We start from the raw sequence: 15,921 nt of genomic DNA, 5'->3' as shown, positions 1-15,921 counted from the left end.
TGAGCCCTACCAGCTTACTCAAAGTCATGGGGTTAGCTCCATAGCCAGGACTGGAACCTAGGTACCATTTTCATTTGGATGTTTTCTTAAGCAAGGATGCTGAATTATATATATAAGAGCTAATATGTGCTGGGCACTTAGTATGCCTCGGGCACAATGCTAAACTCTCTACATACATCATTTAAATCCCACAATATCCTTGAAAATTATGGATTATTGTTATTTCCACTTTACAGATTCAGAAACTGATGGACAAAGTAACTTGTTGAGAGCTACATACTAGCAAGAATGAGAGTCAGAATTCTAACTCAGAACTGTCTGACTATAAAGCCCCTTTGTCATCCTGCGTCCAGAATGAAGCAAAGAAGAAGAAAGTACCAATTCAAGAGAGTGCTCTTAAGTATCCTGCCAGATTGTATTTTAAACTTTAATAGACAGCACCTTGCTGAGCCTGGGGTCTCCTTAGGAGCAAAACAGCCTCTGCATATGTGGTAAACAGAATCCAATTTTTTAGTGCAGAATGTTGCATCACTAAGCAGGCTAGATGCATAAAATGTGATGATCATTTTATTACATAGAGATTTCTGTTGCTAAGACACAAGTTGTAAAGGGTTCTGACCTAACATTGCCTAAAATCAATGAAGATAAAAAGAACTAAAGGAAAGGAAAATAATTTGAGTGAAGACGGCCCTGTGTTCTTTGTCACTCAGCTTTTCCGTTTTTCCTTCTGTTTGAGTACTTAACACATTTCAATGTTTAATTTTTTGTTCACAAATATTTCCTTTTAGACAGAATACAATTTTCTTAAAGAGTATGTATTTTCTCTTTTGTATCCCTTGTGCCAAGCACAATGCTTGATGCATATGGGTGTTAATAAAAAGGTCTGTGGAACTGAATATTTCTGTGCTGAAATAAATGCACTTATAAAATCTATAGGATTTCATCAGCCATCCTAGAAAGGAAACCAAATAGGGCTGTTGGTAGAATCTGAAAGACCATAAAAGTTGAAGTCCCTGGAACTGTTTTACTACTATGAACAACTTTTGGAAATGAATAGGGACATCAGTTCAGATTCTAGAGATCTCTTAGACAATTCTCCTGAAGAGACTGAATCAGAACCTGATTCATTCATATCTGAGTACGAGACTAGGCTCTTGGGAGTGTAGTGAAGGATCTGGGGAGTGAAAGAGAATTATCTGATTAAAGAGTTTATTAAGCGTACCAGATTGACCTGAATTTGGGGCTGTACTGAAGATGGAAACAAAAAGCGGGAACATATTTTTTTCTAAAACTTTACATCTTGACAATACATAATAATCAATGAGACCAAGTAATTAAAAACAGCAAGACCTAACTTGTATAACATGGCGGCATATGAGACCACCTATCAGACACAGCAAAGAAAACAAGGGCGACTTGCACTTTTCTTTGTCTCACATTTGCGGATGGTTTCAAAGGCTGTTGCATCAAGTGCAATAGATGCAGTTATACAAAGGAGAAGTCAAGTTACTCCCCACATTCAATCTTCCCCTGTGCTTACCTCTAACTCCAAAAGCCTCCTCTTAAAATGGAAACTTAAATCTGATTTTCTCATTTTGAAAGCTAAGGTACAGCATGGAAGAGAGAGGGTACAAAAGTGCTCAGGCAGTACAGAGTGCTCTGTGTGCAGCCTGCAATCTCTGTGCAGTCCCATGGACCTCATTTGATAGAGACAAGGGCTACATATCCTTTATGAATGCATAATATCTCAGCAGAGAAAGTTTCAGTCAAAAACGTCTTTATCAACATGGTAAGAGTCACATGCTATTCTTAAGTAGATGAATCTATCATTTAGAAAAGTGTTCAAATAAATGGATGGTTTTTCCATTAGAAGATTTTTCAACTATATCCAGATGGGAAAAAAAAAAGAAAGAAAAAGAATATTAACTAGGATCATAGGGCTCCCTCCATCTTGGGTGCTAATGTTCTATTGACAAGTTATAATGAGGGCTTCTCTGTCCCAGAGTGAGGAATAGGCTCATTAAAACTTGAGGAACAGGAGAGTAAGCTTTCAACTCCCTTGTTTTTTAAACTTCACTGGTTTTTAGAAATACCAAATGAATTGCCTGACAAAACGATGTTATTGATTTCAAAGTGTGTCTGCATTCTTGTGCTTTCATTTGCATTTGAATCTGAGCTACTTAAGAGTGTCAGTTGTTGGATAGAAGAATGATAATGAGAGTTCTGTGGTGGGCTCGAAAAGACTGATGTGTTGACTCTTCCACTTAGTCACTGTGGAAATAAGCATCATACTAACCTTAGTTTCTTCTTGATCAAAACACATCAATTAACATGGTTTGATCATTGCTTTCTTCTGGGTTAGAAGAAAGGAGGATCCCAGATTTTAAACCATTAAATAAAATGGCTGTTCCACAATATAACCCTATTAGGATGCCATGCAATAACTCTGGAAAGGGCTGATTTTTAAGAGGAGAAGTAGTTTAAGGGAGGACAGTGTTTCACACATGTTGATTTGGAGTTGATATAGGGGGAACAACTCAGGGAAAATGTCCCTTGGGATGACAGGTTCTATATAATCTACTGAGGTCCTAGAATGGAATCTCAGGAAATGGCCATGGTTAGGGGTATCTAAGAGCAGCGAAAAGGCAACAAAGGAGCTATAGAAGGTGATGTCATTGACACAGAAGGAGAATCAGTCTTCTTCTAAGTCCCAGATTTTAAGAAAACACAGAATTTAAAGGAGGGTGCTTGAGAAGGTGGTGAAAATCTCAAGGAAGTAAGGACTGCTGTAACTGAAGTTTGGGAGGTCATGGTAACTCAAATTGAACAAGTAGAGGAGCGTGCTCAGTAATTATGTTGCAAGGGGGTATGCAGTGGGAAGTAATAAACAGGCAACATAGGCTAAAAGGGGTTGAGAGAGAATGAGAAAAATAAACTTATGACTACCTTAGGAAGTGGGATCAAAGAAAAATGTGATTGTCTTCTTCAAAAAGCGGAGATGTGGAGTTGGGGCAGGAGGCTGGACAAAAAGAAAAAGGAGACTTGTTCTTTCTTTTTTAAGGAGGGACTGAAGGTAGTGGACAAAGGAGGTCACTGGAGAAGCATGATTTTGAAAGTGGTGAAACACAAGGGCTATAGGAGCACCAGAGGGATAGGGAACCTCTGAGAGCAGAATCACATCTTCCTCTGAGATGAGTGGGAAGCAAAGAGAGGCCAGGAATGTTGAGAGACATATTGAAGAGGTAAAAGAGGAAGGTCATATCATCATACAGGAGGAGATGAGGGGTGGAATTACAAGTGTGAGGCAGCAGGAGTGTTTAAAATTGTTACTGGCAGGAGTGTCCTAGGAGATCCAATTCAATAAAGTAAAAGATTGTTGAGCAGCAATGGCAATAAAGTAATGAGTCTGTTCAAGCTGAGCAGTATTTTTAGGCCAAGAATAAAATCAAGTTCAAGATCAGGGACCAATGTTCTAGGGAGGCAGGTTAGTGGACATAATCCAGCAAGAGGAGATGCATGAAATAATCTCAAAGTGCCTTTCTCTTTAGGATCCACAAGATGCTGCTGCTGCTTTGTAGCTGCAGGATTCTGGTCTCAGGAAAACCCTCCATTCATTTTTTTTTGCATCAATGTAGAAACTGAAGACCACCAGATGAAGTTCGTTCTGAAAGAAAATATGGAGTTTTAACTAAAGACAGACAAGAAATGTGAAGAGGCAATTCATGCAACAGAAAAGAAGAAAGAAAGAATTTGGGTGACTTGATATCATTAATGAAATCACATTGAAGATTTTTTTTCCATGATACCTTGTCAATGAAAGAACAATCTAAACTTTTCTATAGGAGATAGCATACACTATGAACACATGTTCTCAGCTTCCCCTGTTAGCCAATGACTAATATCCCATGGCTAAAAACAGTGGCAGGCCTTAGGGTTACTCTAAAAAAAAACTCTGGAAGCAAAGTATATGTGTTCAAGTTGTTAAGGAAGGTAAGTTACTTATCCTCTCTATGAGTCTCAATTTTTCTTATCTGAAAACAGGCTCAATAAGTGGCTATGTCCTATAGGCCTATTTTGAGGAGTAAATGCATGAGACCTTATTCACTTAATATATAAAATACCTAGAGAACACTGGCATAAAGTTAGCCATTGTTATTCTTAATTGCTGTTGCCCAGAATTTTTATTGCACATGCCTTATGCAACCATTAACATGTTTCTGTGATTTTTTTTAAAATTTTTATTTGTGTATTTCTTTCATGTCCCTCCTTATATTATAAACTCCTAGGAGGCAAAGACCATATCTTATGTAACTTTATATTCAGCATTGTTCTAATTATCAGTAGCTATGTTGCTAACAATCCCACATTTAGTGGCATTAAACACACCATTTTCTTTTTTCTTTTTTTTTTTTTAGTTGTATTTGGGCTCTAGGGTACATGTGTATGTCCTGCATCCTGCAGGATTGTTGTGTAGGTACATATATGCCTTGGTGATTTGCTGTCTCCATCCCCCCCTCCCCAACATCTATGTCAGGCATTTCTCCCTGTGTTATCCCTCCTCATCCTCCCTTCCCCCCGCGCTGTCCCTCCACTCCCCTCCCCTCCACCCCCCCACCTAACCCTGTGAGTGTTGTTCCCTTCCCTGTTTCCAAGTGTTCTCATTGTTCATCACTCACCTGTAAGTGAAAACATGCAGTGTTTGGTTTTCTGTTCTTGTGTCAGTTTGCTGAGAATTATGGTTTCTAGGTTCATCCATGTCTCTACAAAGGACACGAACTCATCATTTTTTATGGCTGCAGAGTATTCCATTGTGTAGATGTGCTACATTTTCCTTGTCTAGTCTATCATCAATGGATATTTGGGTTAGTTCCAGTTCTTTCCTATCATAAACAGCACCACAATGAACATATGTGTGCATGTGCCTTTATGACAGAATGATTTATAACACTTTGGATAGATACCCAGTAATGGGATTGCTGGATCAAATGGAATTTCTATTTCTAGATCCTTGAGGAATCATAACACTGTCTTCCACAATGATTGAACTAATTAACACTCCCACCAACAGTGTAAAAGTGTTCCTGTTTCTCCACATCCTCTCCAGCATCTGTTGTCTCCAGATTTTTTAATGATTGCCATTCTAGCTGGTGTGAGATGGTATCTCAATGTGGTTTTGATTTGCATTTCTCTAATGACCAATGATAATGAGCATTTTTTCATATATTTGTTGGCTGCATATTTGTCTTCTTTTGAAAAGTGTCTGTTCATATCTTTAGCCCACTTTTGAATGGGTTTGTTTTTTTCTTGTAATTCTGCTTTAGTTCTTTGTAGATTCTGGATATTAGCCCTTTGTAGATTCTGGATATTAGCCCTTTGTCTGATGGGTAGATTGTGAAAATTTTTTTCCCATTCTGTTGGTTGCTGGTTTACTCTAATGATTGTTTCTTTTGCTGTGAAGAAGCTCTTAAGTTTAAATAGGTCTCATCGGTCTATTTTGGCTTTTGTTATCATTGCTTTTGGTGTTTTAGTCATGAAGTCCTTGCCAGTGTCTATGTCCCAAATGGTTTTGCCTAGGTTTTCTTCTAGAGTTTTTTTTTAATTGCATTTTAGGTTTTGGGGTACATGTGAAGAACATGCAAGATTGTTGCATAGGTACACACATGGCAGTGTGATTTGCTGCTTTCCTCCCCTTCACCTATATCTGGCATTTCTCCCTCTTCTAGGGTTTTTATGTTGTTAGTTCTTATCTTTAGATCTTCAGTCCATCTAGAGTTAATTTTTGTATAAGGTGTAAGGAAGGGGTCCAGTTTCAGCTACCTGCATATGGCTAGCCAGTTTTCTCAACACCATTTATTAAACAGGGAATCCTTTCCCCATTGCTTGTTTTTGTTCAGTTTATCAAAAATCAGATCGTTGTAGATGTGTGGCATTGCTTCTGAGACCTCTGTTGTGTTCCATTGGTCTATATCTCTGTTTTGGTACCAGTACCATGCTGTTTTGATTACTGTAGCCTTGTAGTATAGTTTAAAGTCGGGTAGCATGATGCCTCCAGCTTCGTTCTTTTTGCTTAGGATTGTCTTGTCTATGCGGGCTCTCTTTTGGTTCCATATGAAGTTTAAAATGGTTTTTCCCAGTTCTGTGAAGAAGACCAATGGTAGCTTGATGGGGATAACATTGAATCTATACATTACTTTGGGCAGTATGGCCATTTTCAAGATATTCATTCTTCCTAACCATGAGCATGGGATGTTTTTCCATCTGTTTGTGTCCCCTCTTCTTTCCTTGATTTGGTTTGTAGTTCTCCTTGAAGAAATCTTTTACATCCTTTGTTAGCTGTATTCCTAGGTATTTTATTCCCTTTGTAGCAACTGTAAATGGGAATTCACTCATGATTTGGCTCTCTATTTGTCTGTTATTGGTGTATAGGAATGCTTGTGATTTCTGCACATTGATTTTATATCCTGAGACTTTGCCGAAGTTGCTTATCAGCTTATGGAACTTTTGGGCTGAGGCGTTGGGGTCTTCTAAATATACGATCATGTTGTCTGCAAATAGGGACAATTTGACTTCTTCTTTTCCTAATTGAATGTGCTTTATTTCTTTTTCTTGCCTAATTGCTCTGGGTAGAACTTCCAATACTATGTTGAATAGAAGTGGTGAGAGAGGGCATCCTTGTCTAGTGCCAGATTTCAAAGGGAATGCTTCCAGTTTTTGCCCATTCAGTATGCTATTGGCTGTGGGTTTGTCATAAATAGCTTTTATTATTTTGAGATACGTTCTGTCGATACCTAATGAGAGTTTTAGCATAAAGGTCGTTGAATTTTGTCAAAGGCCTTCTCTGTATCTAATGAGATAGATAATCATGTGGTTTTTGTCTTTGGTTCTGTTTATGTGGTGAATTACGTTTATATATTTGTGTAATATGTATTACACAATTAGATATAATTGTGTAATATATATGAACCAGCCTTGCATCCCCAGGATGAAGCCTACTTGATCATAAACACACCATTTTCTTATGCTCATGGATTCTGTGGGATCAGAATTTGGAACAGACACAGCAGGGTCATCTCTTCTATGCTTCATGAGACTGGCGGCTCACCTCCTTGATTCAACTGACTGGTGGGGTAACATGAACAGCTGTGGACTACAACCCCTGAGGCTGGAGGGTTCACTTCCAAGATGGCTTCATCACTCACATGTCTTAGGCCAGGCTGAAACGGCTATAGGAAAAGTTCAGCTGGGCCTATCCATAAGAAAGGTTACCTGAGTCCTCTCCAGCATATTGGTCTTGGGGTAGTTTGTCTTTTTCCATGGCAGCTCAGCACTCCCAGAGCAAGCGTTTCAGAGAACAAGATAGAGTCATTTGGCCTTTTATGATCAAGTCTCAGAAGTTACCTAGTGTCACTTCTGTCATACTGCATGAGTCAAAGTAGCCACAAGCCCACCTAGATTTAAGGAGAGGATTCCACCTATCAATGAAAGGAGCGTCCGAGAATTGTGGCCATTTTGTTCAACTGCCACAATCCTCTTTCATGGCACCTTTTCTTTATTATGCCTTAACACCTCTTGTAACTGTTCCCTCCTCTCCACATGCTCTGGCATTGCTCTAGTTCAGGGCCTTTTCTTTTCTCACTTGAAGCACTGCGACCATTATTTAAATGGTCTCTCTCCCTACACTCCTGCCCTGTCTTGTCCACTTTACATAGAGAAGCCAGGGTGAATCTGTTAAAGCATAAATCCTTCCTTAAAATCTGTCAATACCTTCCCACTGCCCTTCTAACAAAGTCTAAACTCCTGACTACTGTTGCCAATTTCCTGGCCTCCTCTTCCCTCACCCTCTGCCTCATGCTTCACACCCTGTTCACTCTCACTTTGTCTTGATTTTCTTCTCCCAGTGCTCCCCATCTAAGCAAATGGAACTAAAGTGCCATAGAGATGCCATCCATTTCTCTCCAACTCCACCCTACTAGTCCAGAGCCCACCATTTCTCATTATGAGCACAGTAGTGGCCTCTAGCTAGTCTCCTTGCTTCCATCCTTGCCATCTCACAATTTGTTCTAATCCTGACCCTAAGAGCTCTTTCTAAAACTTGTATTGATATCACATCTGCACTTCAAGCTCAAATGTTTCAAAGCTGAACTCATCATTGGCCCCTAAAACTGCTCTTTTTTTCTGAATTACTTCTTTCATTGAGTGTCCAATCCAAAACTCTGGACTTCATTCTTAATTTCTACTCTCTCCTTCACAACTCACAATTAGCCACTAAGTTTTCTAAAGCATACAGTATAAAGCATAGTACTTAGAAAAGACAGCCCTGGTGCAAGCTCAGGCTCTGCTATTTACAAGCTATGTAACTGGAAGAAAGTAACTTATCTGAGTACAGATGTTTATTTCTCAAGGTTGGTATATGTTTTCAAGGAACTAGTTCTTGAAACCCATTTGCATCATGAGTCCCACATAAGAAGATTAATGAGTTCCATATAGATTATTCTTCTTATTAAATTGGATCCTCAACCCGGTTAAGGAAACAGCTAGAAAAGGCATTTATGGAACTCAGAAAATTGAAAATTGGTGATTATTAAATAATATTAGAAAATTAATATTAATTTTGTTAGATGTATAAAGTATATTATTATATGAGAAAATATTCTTTAAAAGTTTTAGAGATTCATATGGAAGTATTTATGAGTTAAATATCTGTAATGTATATTATATCCCTCAGGGAAAAATAGATGATTCATATATAGAAAAATATTAATAAATGCTAAATTTAGATGATGGATGTTCACTATACTTTTCTCATTCTTGTTCTACATTTGAAAATTTTAATAAATAAAAAGTAAAATAAATAAACACAAGTAAAATAGTCCATCCATTATATGTCTAGAATCATCTACTCTTTATTCCTAATAATTACTCTGTTTTAGAGGTTGGCCAGTTTTTCCTGTAAAGGCCCAGGTAGTAAATATTTTAAATTATGTGGGCTATATGGTCTCTGTAACAACTGCTCAACTCTGCTGTTATAAAGCAAAAGCTATCATTGATCATGAATAAATGAATGGGAATGGCTGTGCTCCAATAAAACCTTATTTACAAACTCAGGTAGTAGGCTAATCTGGACTTAGCCCATGGGCTGGAGTTTGCTGATCCCTGCTCTACTGGAAGCTCTCATTGGCTTTCACCTGGATTACTCTTACAACCCTCTAACCAATCTCCTTACCTTCAGACTTGTCTTCACTGTAATCCACCCCTCACACAGCAGCAGTAGCAAAGTTCCCTCTTCCCCCTGCTTATATCCCTGCTATAGTTCCCCAGCCCTTCTCACCCTTGCAATCCTCTTCAAGTTCAACTCTCATAATCAAGCCCCAACAACCCCTTTCCAACACATACACATATGCACATTCATATACATACACTCTTTAGATTCTATATAGCCTTTCTGTTTTCAGATATATTTGTGGAAGATTGGTTCTAGGATGCCTCCTCAGATACCAAAATCCACAAATGCTCAAGTACCTTATATAATATAGTGTAGTATTTGTATATAACCTATACATTACCTCCCATATACATAAATCATTTCTAGATTACTTATATCTAGTGCAATGTAAATGCTCTAGGCTATGTTTTTATTTATATTTTGTTGTATTATTATTTTTAATATATATGTACATATATACAAATATATATATTTTTTAGATACAGAGTCCCTCTCTATTGCCTAGGCTAGAGTACAGTGACACAATTGTAGGGTCCTTGCAGCCTCAAACTCAAGTGATCCTATCTCTTCAGCCTCTAAGTAGCTTGGGCTACAGGTGCAAGGCACTGTGCCAGCTTCAAGTATTTTTGATCCATGGTTGAAGTACTCATACCCATGGATATGGAAGACCAACTGTAGATCTCTCCTGCTTGGAAGGCTCCTCTGCACCTCACTTTTATATTTGAAGGGTTACTTGACCTCTTCCTCCTCTTTCAAGACTCAACTCAATCCTCCCCTCCCATCTGGGAAGCTTCACAATCCTTTCTCCAGAATGCATATATGCATGCCACACACACCAGAAATAGTCAGGGTTGGGGCTTCTCCTTGATGCTTTCAAAACCTCCAAGTTAGCTCTTTGTCTTGGCACTTGTCTTCCTTCCTGCCATGATGTGATTATTTCTCTGCTTTCTTTGTTGGTTTAGAAGTTCCTTGAGAGCTGGGACTGAATCTTACCCGCAATGTTCAATACAGAACCTGATATATAATTAAATGAATATTCTAATTCACTGTAAACATGCTCTTTATTAGGAATTTCAAGACGCTATGAAGAAAAGTATTTGGACTTCACACAACCTCTAGATATATAAAAATTATGAATGAATAAACAATAAATAAGCACCAGAACCCAAATACTTCCTCTTGGATGTGAGTTAGACCACCATTAGGTGTAAAGATGTAGTGATCTAGACACAACGTAGAATAAACAGCATAGAGGATGTACTGGATTTCAGCCCCCATTCACCACCTTCACCTGGAGCCCTTGTGCAGTGAATATCTGCACAAACATATACAGCTGCCTTATTTGTGGCCCAGATCATATGTATGGGTGGGCCAAAACAAACAACAGCCTAATCCTTGTAGAGTCTGGGCAAACAATCCATTGGTACAGCATTCACTCCTCAGCTTGTATTATAACAGTGGTCCTCAACAGGAAGTATGCAGTGAGGATGGTATCAGAATCCATGGGCAACTTTTTCAACCTTTTCATCTGGGCTATCATACCCTAGCTTCTGCTCTCAAAATTCTGATATACTTCTCTAGGGTGTTCTCATTCTGCAGTATGGCATGCTTTCAAGGGGTAGAACACGTGTGGTTGTAGGTTTAACTTACAATGCTCCATAGGTCATTCTAATAGTCCTCCCATAATCCCACTTTTATCCCCCACATACTCACGACTGCCTAAGAATCAATCAACCATTGGCTCAATCAACAGATGAATGTATTGGTTTGACCATGTTCCCTGTACTTGCAGTTAAACACAATCAAGCCTGACCATTCCTCTGGAAGACATTGCCATATATTACTTAAATGACTAGGCTAGACCTGACTCATGAATTCAAACACAAGTTATCATTTTGGTTCATGCCTTGGTCCATTTTTGGGTTTTTTTTGTTGTTGTTGGTTTTTTTTGGTTTTTGTCTTTTGTTTTTGAGATGGAACCTTGCTCTGTCATCCAGGCTGAAGTGCAATGGCACAATCTCGGCTCACTGCAACCTCCACCTCCCGGGTTCAAGCCATTCTCCTGCCTCAGCCTCCAGCATAGCTTGGTTCAGTTTTTAGCCTCAGTTATTTAAGCAAGAATATCTCAGTGTGAACATGTGGAGTTGTAAGTTTTATCTCAGGGAAGTATCCGTCCATGCCACTGGGTATTTAAACCATTTTATTTATAGGAAAGAATACATTGAGGATTTTTTTGACATATCATCCTTAGATTTCTTGATGAACTATAATTGAAATATAGCTCCTCAACAAGAAATCTAATGATGATGTTGCAAATATTCAACCATCATTTCTTCAACACTTATTATGTGTAAGGCTTTATGCTGATAACTGTAAGGAACATAAATGAAAAAAAAAAAAAAAAAAAGCAGTATTATTCTCTCAAGGAACTCCAAAACTGATGGTGAATAAATCAAGTGAAAAGATAATTCAAAGCTCATCAAACGGAAGATATCCTCCTCCCAAGAAAGGCTTTTAGGATATTGGGAATGAAGGTGTTTGTTGCTGATGCCATTCGTTGTCGTTACAAAGAAAAGTATTTCAAATTTATAATGTACGCTATTTGAATAGTTGAGCCACATGATAAGGTGGGATATTGAGTTTAGGATAAGCGCTTTGAAATGACACTGTTTACCCTTCCGGTGTCATTTCTACATGACAGTTTTAACATAGTGTTTAGAAAGTCACAGACCTTTCCTCTTCACATCAGAATCACCAGGGGTGATGAAAGGTTTTATATATAGTGTATGAAAGGAAAGCAAGATTAAAAGATTAAGATACACAGATATGTTAAGTGTCTTATTTGGCTAAGGCTGCTATAACAAAAATAGCATAGACTGGGTGGCTTAAACATCAACATTTATTTCTCATAGTTCTGGAAACTGGGCAGCCCAAGATCAAGGTGCCAGCATATTTGGTGTCTGGTGAGGGCCTTCCAAGTTCATATTTGACTATCTTCTTGCTGTGTCTTCGTATGGTGGAAAGCAAAGAGTGAGAGCAAGCTCTCATATCTCTTCTTATTATCTCATTCATAAGGGCTTCATCCTCATTACTTAATATCTCTCAAAGGCCCTACTTCTAGATACCATCATATTGTGGGTTAGGATTTCAACATATAAATTTTAGGAAAACATGAACCTTCAGTTCATAAAAGTAAGTACTTAAGAAACATTATATGAAATGAAGTGCTATGATAGCTTTCTGAGTTCAAAAGAGGGAAAGATCACATATGGTTTGGAATCCCAAGAGATGAATGAGGTTTGAGAGAGGCTCCAAAGGATCTAAAAAATTTCACCAGTGGATGTTGAAAGGATTCAAAATAAAAATAACAGCAGAGGTAAAAACCTAGAGGTGTGCTATGGTTTGAATGTATGTGCCCCTCCAAAATTTATATGTTGAACCTTAAACCCCAATGTTGTCGTATTAAGAGGTGGAGCCTTTAGAAGGTAATTTAGTCACGAGGGCAGAGACCTCATGAATAGGATTAACAACCTTATAAAAGCGCTGCAGGGAACTAACTAGTCCTACTTTGCCCTTCTGCTTTTCTGCTATGTGAAGACACAACTTTTGTCCCCTCTTGACTTTCTGTTCCTTCTGCCATGTGAGAACACAGCGTTTGAGGATGCAGTGTTCCAGTCGTCATCTTAGACGCAGAGAAGCGGTCCTCACCAGAAACCAAACCTGCCGGCCCTTTGATCTTGGAGTTTCCAGACTCTAGATCTGCGAAATGATGCATTTCTGTTGTTCATAAATTGCCCAGTCTGTAGTATTTTGTCACAGCATCACAAATGGGCTACCACAAAGTGGAAAAGTACAGGTAACAATGTTCAGGACAAGGCAATTAATTATTGTGTTTAGAATGAAGACTTTGCGTAGTATATAATGGGATGTCAGTCAGGGAAGCAAAGTCGGTCTCACCCTTGACTCCCAGGGGACAATTTTCATCAGACATTGTTCTAGGCATGACCATTGCCTTGTTTCAATCTTACTTAAGTAAATTTTGGATTAAAAGGAAACATGTTTAGATCATCAGGCCCCACAGATTTCTCAAGATTTTTTCCACTTGGCATAAAACTGATATTGATATTGATGTCAAAATTAAGTGTTGCTGTAAAGTTCTGGTTTGGAGCAGATTGTCTGAATTTGAATTGCAGCTTCTCCTCCTACTCGTGACTTTAGACCCATGAGTCAGTGTTATGGGTTGAGATGCACCCTCTTCCCAATTCATATTTTGAAATCGTAACCCCCAGTACCTTGGAGTGTGACTTTATTTGGACTTGGGATATTTACAGAGATAATCAAGCTAAAGTTACAGTGAGCGCTAATCCAATATGAGTGATACCCTCATAGAAAGGAGAAATTTTGGGACAGAGACAGATATGCATGGAGGGAAGACAATGTGAAGAGATATAGGAAAAAGATGGCTTTCTACAAGCCAAGGAGAGAGGCCTGAAACAGATCCTTTTCTCATAGCTTTGTGGAGAAACCTACTCTGCCAATCCCCTGATCACAGACTTTTAGACTGCAAGACTGTGAGATAATGAATTCCCATTGTGTAGCCCACCCAGTTTCTGGTACTTTGTTACAATAGCCCTCCAAACTAAGACACCTTACCTCTCAGAGTTAAGCTTCCTCATCTGTAAAATGACTATAATAGTAGCTGCCTTATACAGTAGTTGTGATGAATATCAGACTTAAGACACATAAAGTGCTTAAAGTAATGCTTACACTATCAGTAAGTGTGTGCTGTTAATGTTAAATAATTTTTTTTCTTGTCAAACCATTTATCTTTCTATCTTCCAGTAACTTCTTTATGTACATCTTTATGAGGAAGGCTTGGACATTTGCCCTTTACTTTCAACTAGGTCCTCTTAGCTTGCAATCACTATCCCATTTTATTAAGGTTGTTTCCCATATAAGTTTTTTATTCTTTGTCATCCAATCAGACTGCTTCTCAATGCGAGCATATATCTTTTGTTAAACATAATATTTTCTTTCATTCATGTTGCCTGAACTCCTGTGACCCTATCAACTAGATATCCCACAAGTTTCTTATCTCAGTATTTCTTTTAAAGATGCACTCTCAAGAACATACCTACTTTCCATTTCTCCCTGCCAATAGCAAAACAGTATCAACTGGCAGAGATAATTACCCACCTGTGAAAGAAATGCTATTTCTTTCTTCTGCAGTACAGAGCAATAGAAATGTCACTCTGACTCAGGTTGTATTAAGAAGCTTTGTGTCACATGACACAGTGCAAATTGACACATGCTGTGCTTCTGGATTAGATCTGGGGTCACAAATCTGGAGAAACACTTTTGTACAGAAGCAAGTACTAGTGGTTGTAAGTAACAAACATGCTGGGCATGTTTATGATGTTTTTTCCTTCTGTGGTCTTTATTTTTGCTGTGTTGAGACAGTAAGGGTATTGAAATTAACTGTGTGGTTTAACCCACATAGCTAGTGTTAATTTTCAACTATATTGAGTACCTTGTTTCCTGTATTTGCATGACAGTAGGGGAAAGGCCGGTACATCCCCACAGTTGAGAGACTGATATCTGGGAATTGTATCCTGTTTTTGCTACTGACTCGCATATGACTTGAGGGGACTTTTCTCTCTCCAGGCCTCAGTTTCTCCACTTGCAAAATTAGAATGTGAGACTATATGATCTCAGTTTCACCCAGCTCTAAAATGTGAAGATGTTCTTAAGCTCTATGATAACACAACATAGGATTCAGTAAGGGCACAGAGGCCAGTTAACTCTGGTTTTCCCCCTGGCATTGTGCCTTTCTATCTGAAGTCTTTACTACTTGTGTTTTAAATCCTGCTTTAGCTCCCTATGACACTTTACTGGCAGCATCAGAATTAGAGAGCTAAATATTCTGTACTGGTCCCAGTGATTACATGATGAACACAAAAACATCACCAGAAAGTTATTTGTTAAGGTAAACGATGTTCACATTCAACCCAGGGCTTCAGAAAGGTGCTGATGTGAGGACCAAAGACAAATTACAAATAAGTGATTGAGGTTTTCATGTGTGTGATGAACAACCCTCATTTTCAAATATATGTGAAAAGTAATTATCCTCCATTTTTCTAGTAGACAACGAAAATGGTCTTATAGATGTTATATGTAAATGTGAGCACTTGAAAACATTCATCAGTAATGAGATAGAATTTGACTGGCAGGAAAGAGAACAAAGGGGAAGAAGATATCTGAGGGTCAGAAAGATGCCTCTAGCGTGAAAGTATGAATGTTTCTTCCTCGGCCTTATGTTGCCTTCTCACCCTCATCCCATGGGGACTGAACAGAAATGTTTCCCATACAATGAGAGGCACTTTTTCTTTTTTGAGGCAGAGTTTCACTCTTGTTGCTCATACTGGAGTGCAATGATGCAATCTCAGCTCACCACAACCTCCACCTCCCGGGTTCAAGCGATTCTCCTGCCTCAGCCTCCTGAGTAGCTGGGATTAGAGGCATACACCACCACACTTGGCTAATTTTGTATTTTTAGTAGAGACGGGATTTCTCCATGTTGGTCAAGCTGATCTCGAACTCCTGATCTCAGGTGATCCGCCCCCCTCAGCCTCCCAAAGTGTTGGAATTACAGGCATAAGCCACCGCACCTGGCTGAGAGGCACGTTTTAATGTATCTG

This window comes from Sapajus apella, unplaced genomic scaffold (assembly GCF_009761245.1).
Source record: "Sapajus apella isolate SASKATOON/1434 unplaced genomic scaffold, GSC_monkey_1.0 scaffold141, whole genome shotgun sequence".
NCBI lineage: Eukaryota > Metazoa > Chordata > Mammalia > Primates > Cebidae > Sapajus > Sapajus apella.
Note: the sequence above shows the minus strand (reverse complement) of the source record.